Genomic DNA, 10,708 nt, shown 5'->3' on the forward strand with positions numbered 1-10,708 from the left:
TCATAATTTCCATGACAAAAGCAAGCCACTGTAATGGAATTGACAATGTAAAATTAGTACTGATTAAAAAAAATGGATAGATTTGTAGATAGAAAGTACATGTTTTGGGGCAGATGTGATTTTTACTTCAGTTGCCATTGAGTGCAATTTTCCTTTGTAGCAGCCTTGTAAGAAGATTTAGCGTTAGAAAAGAGGAGAAACGACAATATACAAAAGTTTCTTTGCCTGTAATTTTTTAAAGTCCACATTATAAGACACTGCACAAAAAAAGGAAAGAAAACCAAAAGAAAAACAGAGAATGGATTTAAAAGAAAGACCACGGAATCAGAATTTTCCTTCCAATTGAGCCCTTGTGTGACAAATGGCTCAGCAGGTAATTCATTTTTCTCATGCAGTCATGGTGGATCTTCACTGAAGAAACTTCATATCATGTTCTGATACTCAGGGAGGAACTTTGTGAAAAAGCAGTAATAGTTGGTTTGTACAAGAGATAAACTGCTGTGATAACTTTGTCAGTCTTGGTTTGCATGACTTTGTTTCTAATTTCTGAAGATAGACAGGTTTGCCACCTGATCCAGCACAACTGTCCTTCCAACTATACTTAATCAAAGGCAAAAGGGCCTGACAAGCATATCATGAAGAGGTTAATGCTTTTGGCTTATTGTTTGATGTAATTAACAGGGCTATAATGAAAGATTACTGCTGTTATTGTCCTCAACTCTTGTTATGGACTGAAAACATCATGAATTATCAGAACAAAACCTATTTATTTGTATGCTCCCCTCTCCTCACAGTATAATACCATTTGAAGTGATATATTGTCCCTTGAAGGTGGAGCTTCCATGATTCCTCATAGGCTGCTGCTTCACACTCCTTCAGATCTTGTGCTTATGAAATTTGTGAATAATTGTGACCCACTCCTTTGTTTTCTTATCTGTTACTCAAATTCATTTTCTCTGCCTCATTCCTTGTTTGATAAGATGTTGTTCGGGTATCAGTACTGGTGATGAAGACTGTGAGATGTATTGGTAATAAAGTTTCCATGAGCAATAGGTGATCTGAAGGCAGATTGTGCTTCATTATCAAACTGCCAGAAGAGAAAGTTAAGAAAAGGACCCAGAGATAAGACAGGAATGAGCTTTTCCTTTGTTGCATTGGTGGACCAGGGTCAGCACGATAGGGGAAACAACATTCTAGAGAGCACACGTGGCCCCACTGTGCCTGTCAGTATGTTAACAGGTGTCCTACTCTACTGGAAAGAGAGAAAATGCTTTGGGTGATTACTGTAGTTTGTACTACAATCCAAAATTCTTGTACCATTAAGTGATATGTGCATTTCTCTTTCTTCTTGTAGTACACTCACTTTTAATCTAGTCCTGCTTTTATACATTTTTCTAAGACAATACCAAGCATGAAACAATGTTTAGCTGCTGTTGTGTCCACTGTTACTTCTGCACCAGAAAACCTTTCCTTTTCACAGTGTCCAAGTTTCTACACAGCTCTGTTTTCAGAATAAGAGCAGTGCAAAAATAGTTCTGGAATCTCATCTTCTGCCCCTTCCAATCATTCTAGTACCAGTCTGATTTCAGAAGGATATTAAATAAGGAGATATATCTCCCTGCAAAGCAACCATTTAGAGTATTTGAATGGGATACTTCAACAGAACAATTTATTAACAATAGACCATGAAGCCAACCCTGACTTTGCTTACGAGCTTAAAAGCTTCTTAAGACGTTAAGAGCTAAAACGTGATCGCTGCACCTCATTGCATATGTTAATCTCAGAAAGTACACTTCCTTTCATGTAACTTTTAAAACCTGAAGACTGCTGATCAGTTTCTTTAATGACAATTATATATCACATTGTCATAGTGAATGCCCATAAGAAGTAACCATTTAAATCTGGTCAAGCATTACTACCTTTATACTTCTTTTGTCTAACCCCTAAATTCTCAAAAATCCTCTATTGCTCCTTCCCAGTCTGAAATTATTCTACAGTATTTTATGGATAATCTTGATATACTGATTATGAGAAGACCAGTATCCTCTCCCCAAATAGAAAAATATGTGTCAGCAGGACACATAGCACATTTGTTTTACGATCAGTTTTGTTATTAAATTAAGTAAAAAGTATTAAATATACAGGCTTAAAGAAGAATATATGGTGTTTTCATTATTAATTGAGAGGAAGTGATCATGTATATCCCATTTTAAGATTTCCAGGAAAAATGTATTACCTTGCAGTTACAGAGACACTACTTGCCTTTCACTACTCCACAAATTTCCAGAGAATATAAAGTGGACTATGACAATAAGACAAAAATGTAGTGCAGATCTATGGTATTTTTTTTAAGAAACCACCTACCCAAACTGAATATGATTTCAAAAGTCAGAACAACATGGGTTGTTGAAAAAAAATTCATCAAGATATTTCAGACAAACACAACCAGAAATAAAACATCTGAAGACCTCAAAAGATGAAAGGTTTCTCCAATAATTGCAGGGTTAAGTGTTTTGAATGACCGAAGGAGAAAAGGGTCTTATGAGACTAAGGTAAAAAGTTTGATGAAGACAGACCACAATAGTCAAAACCTGGGAAGAAGTAGTTTTTGGTCTAGAATTCCCTAAAGAACACTAAATGGACCACAAATACAAGAATTTACACTAGAAAGCAGCATACATGCAAAAAAAACCAAACTTACAACTCCTTTCTCAACATATATACCTTCCCTCAGCTTATTTGATTTTATTGGGAAAAAATACTTTTATTACTGTTTGATCCATTGGTCTAAGAGTTCTGAAGCTGCCTGTAGATGCTCTACCCTGCTGTGTACAACTGAATTAAATACATAAACCCAGTCAGCTTAAATCTGTCAAAAATGCTTCTAGAAACAGGCTGTGCATGCAAGGACAGCAGATGGAAAAAGCTTTCAACTGTAATGAAATAATTTACGCCCAAATCATTCATTCCAGTCAGTCAGTTCTGCAGCATCATTTTTCATAAGACACTTCAAGATGGACTCAGCCTACAAAGTAGTTTAGAAATGAATTATTGTAGGTTTAAATGGCCCTTTAAAAATGCAGATTCTTCCTTTCTCATATCATCTACAGGCATTCTCTGTTCTGCTGAAATTCTGCCATCTTTGAGGCATCAGGCTGTTATTGGAGGACAGATACGAATGTTGATTGTCCTCTAGATGGATAGGACATGACAAATTTTGTTTTGATCTGCCTTGGGGCACAGGAGATTTCAGTTCTTGTCTTAAAAGGATGCAATGCAAAAGTCTCGATGTGAAATAAATTGGAATAATTACAATAACTGTCTAATTATACATGGCACGAAATAAACCTCAATTTCAGTAGAGTTCAAAAAAATCTAATGAGGTCTGATGTTTACACCTATCTCCTGGCTCCAAACCAAGTTCATGTTCTTATGAAATCTGATTGGCTCTGGCAGGATCAAAATATCTGGTATTATAGCAATACAAACCTTGAAAATAAAGTTTTACAACACAGTATTGTAATCCATATTCATGTTAAAAGTAAAAAGTTTATCTGACTTTACTATCTTTTTCTACTGCTTGTACTTTTTGTCTATATTTTAAAGATTTGGTTTCATTCCCTCAGCAATGTTAATACACAAGGATGCCTTACTTCATTGGCAAGTGGAGAAGTGTGGCACAGAGTGAAATAAATAATTTCATTGACTTAGGGAAAGTATAAAACCCAGAAATCTCAGTTTTGCTCAGTAGCATGGTTTGATGCACCTGTACTCATCATCTGCACCTAACTAACTAGAGTTGTTGTATCAGCCATCAACAATATTCTGGTGGAGAAGGATAGAAGAAGCAGTTATATTCCCTCTTCCACATAAACACCATAATTCTATCTGGTGCTCGAAATACAGGACAAACCAAAAGCAGATGAAATCCTAGTGCTGTTAATCCCATATCAGTTGGGACTTAGATCTCTAGAACATACCACATCCAAAAGAGTAGAACTATCTTCCAGAACAGCATAATCTGTTTTGTAAATTAATCTCAGATTGATCACAAGTACTTCTGATGACATGGCAGTCTTTTAAATACCAGCTAAAGCTCTGTTGCAGCCCAGTTTATGAGCAAACCCACTACAAATCTGTCTAAATGTTCTGGAGAAACCTGGAAAGTTTTATGGTGTCATAATTGAAGCCAATTTTGATGGTGGACAGATACCTGCATTTAGATTAGGTAATTATCCTCATTGACTGGTCTAGCTCAGTGCCTGAAAAGTGATTCAGGTCAGCAGACCATGGTCTCAGTGAGGGAAACACTCTGTTGGGTATCAGATTGTATCCTGAGCAGAGCCTGAAGTCCTGAACATATGAAGTCTTACTTGTTTTTTAGATTTGGATATTTCAATTTCTGCTCAGAGGAAATCAGTAGGGTGCATTCCAGGTGAATGGAGATGAATATTTCCTATTACCTTACTGTATTCTCAATGGAAAAAGGTAGGCAGGTACCTTGGACTGGACTATTCTCTGGTGGTTCCTAAGTTACAGGTCACACAGCGGACATTTGATTTCTGTAGCCTGGAACTCCATTTGTAGATCTCAGACGTGTTTATTTCTTTTCAAATCTGTTCAAGGGATCCATGCAGCTGCATTAGGGAAGATCAGATAATCTTTCTTCCCTTTGCTGGGGCCAGTCATTTCAAACTGGAAAGGAACCAGGCCCTAAACTGACTAATCTAGACACCACCCTATTATAGTATTACACAGGAAATCCTGGAAGAAGGAACCCAGGTCTTTGGTTCACAGGAGAGGCTCAAGGCCCTTGTCTGGGAGGAAAGTTCCACAATTCTGATCCACTTGCCAAGACTCAGCATAAGCAATGTCATGTCAAGAATAAGCACATGCATATGGAAATGGGAAAATCTGTCTGGAAAAAAACTAGGCAAGTCAGATTTTATGCAAAAATATGAGGAAAAGGTTAAGGTTAATCCTCAGCCTCCCATCAGCTGCCAATTCCCCTCTCTCTGTTAGAAGAAATCACTTCTTTAGGATTCAATTTCAGAGTTTAGTACAGGGATTCAAACTTCATCTAGGTATTGATGCCATTGCAGAAATGAATCAGAAGGAAAATTGTGCTTCTGCGTAGTTATGGTGACCCATTGGCAGATGTATGTGGATAAACTGTGGGGAGATTACCTATAATAACACAAACCCTTTCTTTTGCCAACCTAATCTTTCTCACTAGATTGTCACCCCTGTCTCATAGCCAATAGTGAACTAATATATAAATCCCAGAAAGAAGTACTGACATTACCCTATCATTGCAAAGTCAAATATTAGTGTAGGGTGTTGGAAATACAGCCTGAACAGGGGCTGAGTGTCACGAGTGTCTAAAATAATTTTCAAGGGAAAATGTGCTGTAATCCCACAAAGCTGATTGAGAGTTGAATTTTGCACAGAAGTTAATTTTGCAGAGAAACCAGAGAAAAATCAAGCAGAAGTCAGACTTTTGCACTCAGAAGGGATTTTTTTAACTGGTGTAAATTTTTACACCTTGGAAATCATATGTACTGTTGTCACTCTTTGTCAGCTATAGGTTTGGTCTTGTAGGTTTGGTTGTTCATACTATCAGGAGATTGGTCTGGGAAACTCTGTACATAATATAGACATTTAAAGAGAACTGGGGAATATATGAATATATGATATATGAAAGCTACAGGATATATGAATATATGATATATGAAAGCTACAGGAGGCTTCATTCTTGACCAAACAGGTCCACACAGAATTCTAAGACTGGTGAACACTGTTTTATAAACAAAGTGAGCACACTGAAGATACACTACAAATTGAATTAGTATCTTTTCCTGTTTGTCATATTAACTAAAACACAGACTTAAATTTACACCAGAAATCTTTATAGAAGCTCGGCAGAAAAATAGTACAAAACCCAGAGAGAGTCAGAATAATTGTCTTATATAGTACAATGAAATACATTGGTCATGATTCAGAAGACATGATAGAAGACTGTACTGTCCATGTTATTTCAATATATTTAGGATAAAATAAGAAGCAGACAGAATAGTGCTTCTCAGTGAGGATAATTTTACCGTTCCAGACATTAAATGATCTGTAGAGGCAACAATAACATTTTCATAACTGTGAATGAAATTTCACTGCTATACAGTTGGAAATAAACCATAGTTTTCTGAACACAGTGATCTCCATGGATTATTTCTTCCAAATGACTACTGTGTATTAGCCAAACAAGACTTCTTCAAACACTACATTTTATATCAGTGTGTGCATGTTTGTACAGATGAGTGTCTGCGTGTGTAATTTAGATTTTTTACAATAGTCTCATCTGAAGAAAAAGCTCATTAATAGTACAGAACATCTTACAAATGAATAGGTATTGTTCTTTTCTGACTAACAGCTGCTTTCAGTTTAAGTAGTTTACTATAGCTAAAAGCTCTGACAATCCAGATACTTTTTGCTATCAAGGTTTATCTCAACCTGCTAAAGTCTAGATAAGGGCTTGCCAGTTTTCCTTCTTCAAAGGAGACAAGAGTAATTGGAACTATAAACTGTCCCATTCATCATTAAAATGCACATTTTTATAGGACCACAGAAAGCATCTGTATCTTTACTAAGACAGGGCATGCATTAGACAGATTTAAAATGAGACTGCTCAATACAGCAGATCACTTGCCTGACATTTACAGATGTTAATGTGCAGACACTCATTTCAGGAGAGGAGAAAATAGCACACGCTTAATCAGAAGATTATTTCACAGAGTGGGGTCCTCCTTCTGATTTGCTTTTTGCTTTAGCTAAAGCCAAGGGCCCTTAGTCCCTCACCAGTCATTCAGTACCTTCCATGATTAGGCCCTGCAGTTTCTCTCACTTGTGCCTTGGCATAAAGACAGTTTTGTACAGTTAGATCCAAGACCTACACAGTTCTGAAGATTACTATAAACACTATATCTTGGCCAAGTCTACCAATTTTTCATTTCCACAGTCCATTAACAAAAAGTGGAAACTACCAAGTGACTAATAGCCCTGGTTTGTACCAGATGTACATACCTCCTAATGGTCAATTTGGTGGAATCTTCACTTCCTTTTTAATAGTTAGCAAATTCGTAGAAGAATTAAACAGTTTTAAAGTGAGTTAAGATTACTCCTACAGGCTGCCATTACCATCAGAATTTATAAACTCTGCAGGTTTTGTTGGAGAATGAGTAAAGAAAAAAATTGCTTCCTTTCTCTTGTGCTCAATAGTACTAAAATGACTCACTGCTTTTTTCCACTGGAACACTGTTAAGAAGGTTGTCTGATAAGATGGCCATTGGTTTTGCCAGCAAAAGATATTTTAGTGTTCTCAAAAGAAGATTTTTGTTAACAAATCATTGACAGATAAACGTATGGCACTTCTAACAAATCTAGGGTTTTCTGACAAGCTTTTTCCATTCAAATGTTCTCTCTGTGTATTCTACAAATAGTGGGGTTTACATGATATGTGAGGAGTAAGCACAGTAAGCAAAACTACTTTTTCCATGAGAATGAATAAAAAAGAACCAGCTGCACAGATATTTTGATGATTTCATATATGCATGCTTAGATGAGCTTCCCAAGGAAAGAGGATCACAGGATCGCATAATGGTTGAGATTTTAAGGGACTTCAGGAGTTCATCTTGTCAGCTCCTCCTCTCAAAGCAGTGTCACCTACAGCTGGTTGCTCAAAATCCTGCCCAGGTGACTCAAAGTCACTCAAAGGTGACTTTTGAGTATCTTCAAGGGTGCAAACTCCATAACACCTCTGGGCAACAAATGTGTGGGGGTTTTTCTTATCTTCAAATGTAATTCCTTTTATTTCAGTTTATGCCCATTGCCTCTTGTCCCACCACTCAAAAGTCTCTGCTTCCATCTTCTTTACATTCTCCCATACTCACTGATAAGATTCTCTGTGGCCCATTTCTACCCCAGGCTGCACAGTCCCAGCTCCCTCAGCTTCTTCTCATATGTGAGATGCTCCAAGACCTGACATGTTTGTGTTCCTGCAGTACTAGAGGTTGTTGATCTGCTTTGCTGTGATGGTGCATTGCTGGCTTATTGTCAACACCCCACTGTTCAGGTATCTGCTGGTCTGTCTTTCTCTAAAAACTTTTGAATCTTCTGATCAAATTCACTCAAGGAAGAGCAGGAGTCTCCAAAACAATTCAGTTTCAGCACACACAGGTCTCTGGACCGCTCTCATAACTGCTCCCTGTTGTACAGTGAGACAGATGTGGTGTTACCACATAGAAAGATATTTGAGGGAGACACATGCACAGGAAGTCAAACTTCCTTATTTCCTTTGTTAGCAGAACATCATCTTGTTTATTGCAATTACATGGGTTACAGGCATACTGTAGCCATGCTCGCCAAGTCACTCAAGTCTACAATTCAACAATATACGAAAACAGACTCTAAAATCAGTAGACTCCTGGAAAGTTTAAATAAGACTAGGAAACTGCTCCTAAATTATTCTGTAATCAATATTATTCCTTACACCAGATAATCCTAATGAGCCCAAAAGAAAACTGTGTTTTTTTCTGTAGGATTCTGACAGCCTGTTATAAAACTGTGTGTACCTCTCCTTATATTAGATGTCCTTCTAGATAGCTTTGTAATCAGTTTTTTTAATAATGTGTTTTACCAGTCTCTTAACCTCTTTATGATGGGAATCTATTTTGTTTGCATTTTTGCTTTTATCTTTTATACTATTTGCCTGCATGAATGTGGTTTGACTTTTTCCTTTTCTAGACCCCAAAAGTTACATAATCAGAGACCAAACTTTATAACAGTCTTTGATACTCTAATCCGAGCCTTCAAGTAGATTTTATATTTGAAAAATCATGTAAAAAGAGAGGCCATTCATTGTTCTGCAATTACTTTATACATGTACAAGGCCCTACATGTGCCTGGCACTTCATACATCTAAAATCTTGGGAGTGGTTTGTTCAAGGATACTAAAAAAAATAGTGCTGAATTTCCTCTCTTCAAAGAGCTGTTGCATGGTAGAACTGAATGAATTTTAAAACTCATTTTAAGATCTGGCAATATGAACAACACTGGTATACAGTTTTTCAGCAAGATGAAATATGCATGTGGAAGAATAAAGAAAAAAACTAAGATACTTGCAGTCTAATCCATTTAGCAATCTGTCTCTAATTTTAATGATGTATTTGTCATTTTATTACTCACGAAATGTCATTTATATGAAACTGTCACTATGATATTAGAGAGGAACAGCTTGTGTTAAACTGTATAACATCTTTGCCAACTTTCAATGTTAGTTGCATTCTACCTCTTTAAAATTTCCCTTACGCTTTCAATTCAGCTTGGATATATTACTTCAAGTACCAAACTTTTGTACATAATGGCTGTAAAAAATGTGTGCATTTCATCTTCGGGTGGATACAGCTACCATCATGTTTAGTTAATTCAACAACACGGAAATTATTCTGAAAATCACTGTGCAAAAATAGCCTGATGTGAAATTAAAAATCTACAGGATCCTGAAATATCTACCATAATTTTTAACATTAATACCAAATAGATGGATCTGTAGTCACTTTCAAAGAGAAAGAATAAAGAATATAAAATAAAGCAAGTCATAGTACATTTCCTTTGATTTTAAAGATGCTTTAAAATCATTACCTTCATGCCTGGCAATCTCTAAGCTGGAGAAAGGGTAAATTTTTTTTTTTCTCCCCATATATTTATACCAGCAACTGTAATATGCAGTTCATTCCAGTTAAATGCAAAACAATCACATCTAGTCAATAAATATCAAATTTGTAAAATTTTCTTCAGGAAATATAGACAAACACAAAGGCAAAGCTTATTGTGTTTTTACACACATAAGGGATTTTGGGGTCCTTATGTTCAGGTCTGCTGCCTTCGAAAACTGTCCCAGTTTTCTCGTGTTTCTCATGCTCTAGTCAAAATTTTTGATGTAAGTAGCTAGGAGTAACTAAAACCTTACAAATCTTAGAAGCATGCATTCACCTATGTCTTCTTTTGTAAATGGAAGGCAAATATCTGCTAATTACCTTTCTACGGTCTCGTGCGGACTCAGGAGGAACCAACAGCATCTTGTAGAGCACTTTGAAGCATTACTCAGATCTGCAGTGTCGTTGAACTCAACTCAACTGATATCCAACTGCAGCACATCAGACCTAAGCACGATTTGTCTCAAACATTGAGTATTGCTACGGGAAAGGTGTGGTTGGAGGACAGGGTCCCATGGAGGTGGGGTAGTGCTGTTCTGAGCCAACTTCCTGCTCCTCCTTGAGACTCATGCTCGGTCCCCTCCCACCCCCAACCCACTTCCTGGGGAAGGGCTGGCTGTGCATGTGTGAGCAAAACATGTGAAAAGTCTAATTTACATGAGAGGTATGCGCCAGGTTAGCTATAAAAGGGAGCAGATCGCGCCCCCTTGCTCTCTTTTTCTCTCTCTTTACTCTGGGTCTCTTTCTCTTTTTCCTCTCTTTGGCTTTCTTTGTTCTCACAACCCTGACTCCTGACTGTCCATGCAGCAGGACTGATATGGGATCTAAGGACTGGTGATATTCTTTGTTTTCTTCCCTTGCCTTGCCTGGGCAAAGCACAGCTAGCACACTCTACCCCATACCTCATAGTGGACTTCACTGTGGGAGTGGGGAGATTGTGG

The 10,708-nt window shown here is 37.2% G+C and overlaps 1 long non-coding RNA gene across 1 annotated transcript; it reads right to left on the minus strand.

Moving 5' to 3' along the window:
• Positions 1-233: 233 nt before the first annotated feature.
• LOC108507322 lies at positions 234-10,302 on the minus strand. The gene is made up of 3 exons (XR_001878079.1): positions 10,089-10,302; positions 7,896-7,897; positions 234-452 (listed from the first exon to the last, which is right to left on the minus strand). It is a non-coding gene; the product is annotated as an uncharacterized LOC108507322 (long non-coding RNA).
• Positions 10,303-10,708: the final 406 nt, after the last annotated feature.

The sequence above is a fragment of the Lepidothrix coronata genome, unplaced genomic scaffold (genome assembly GCF_001604755.1).
Source record: "Lepidothrix coronata isolate B3197 unplaced genomic scaffold, Lepidothrix_coronata-1.0 Scaffold251, whole genome shotgun sequence".
Classification (NCBI taxonomy): domain Eukaryota; kingdom Metazoa; phylum Chordata; class Aves; order Passeriformes; family Pipridae; genus Lepidothrix; species Lepidothrix coronata.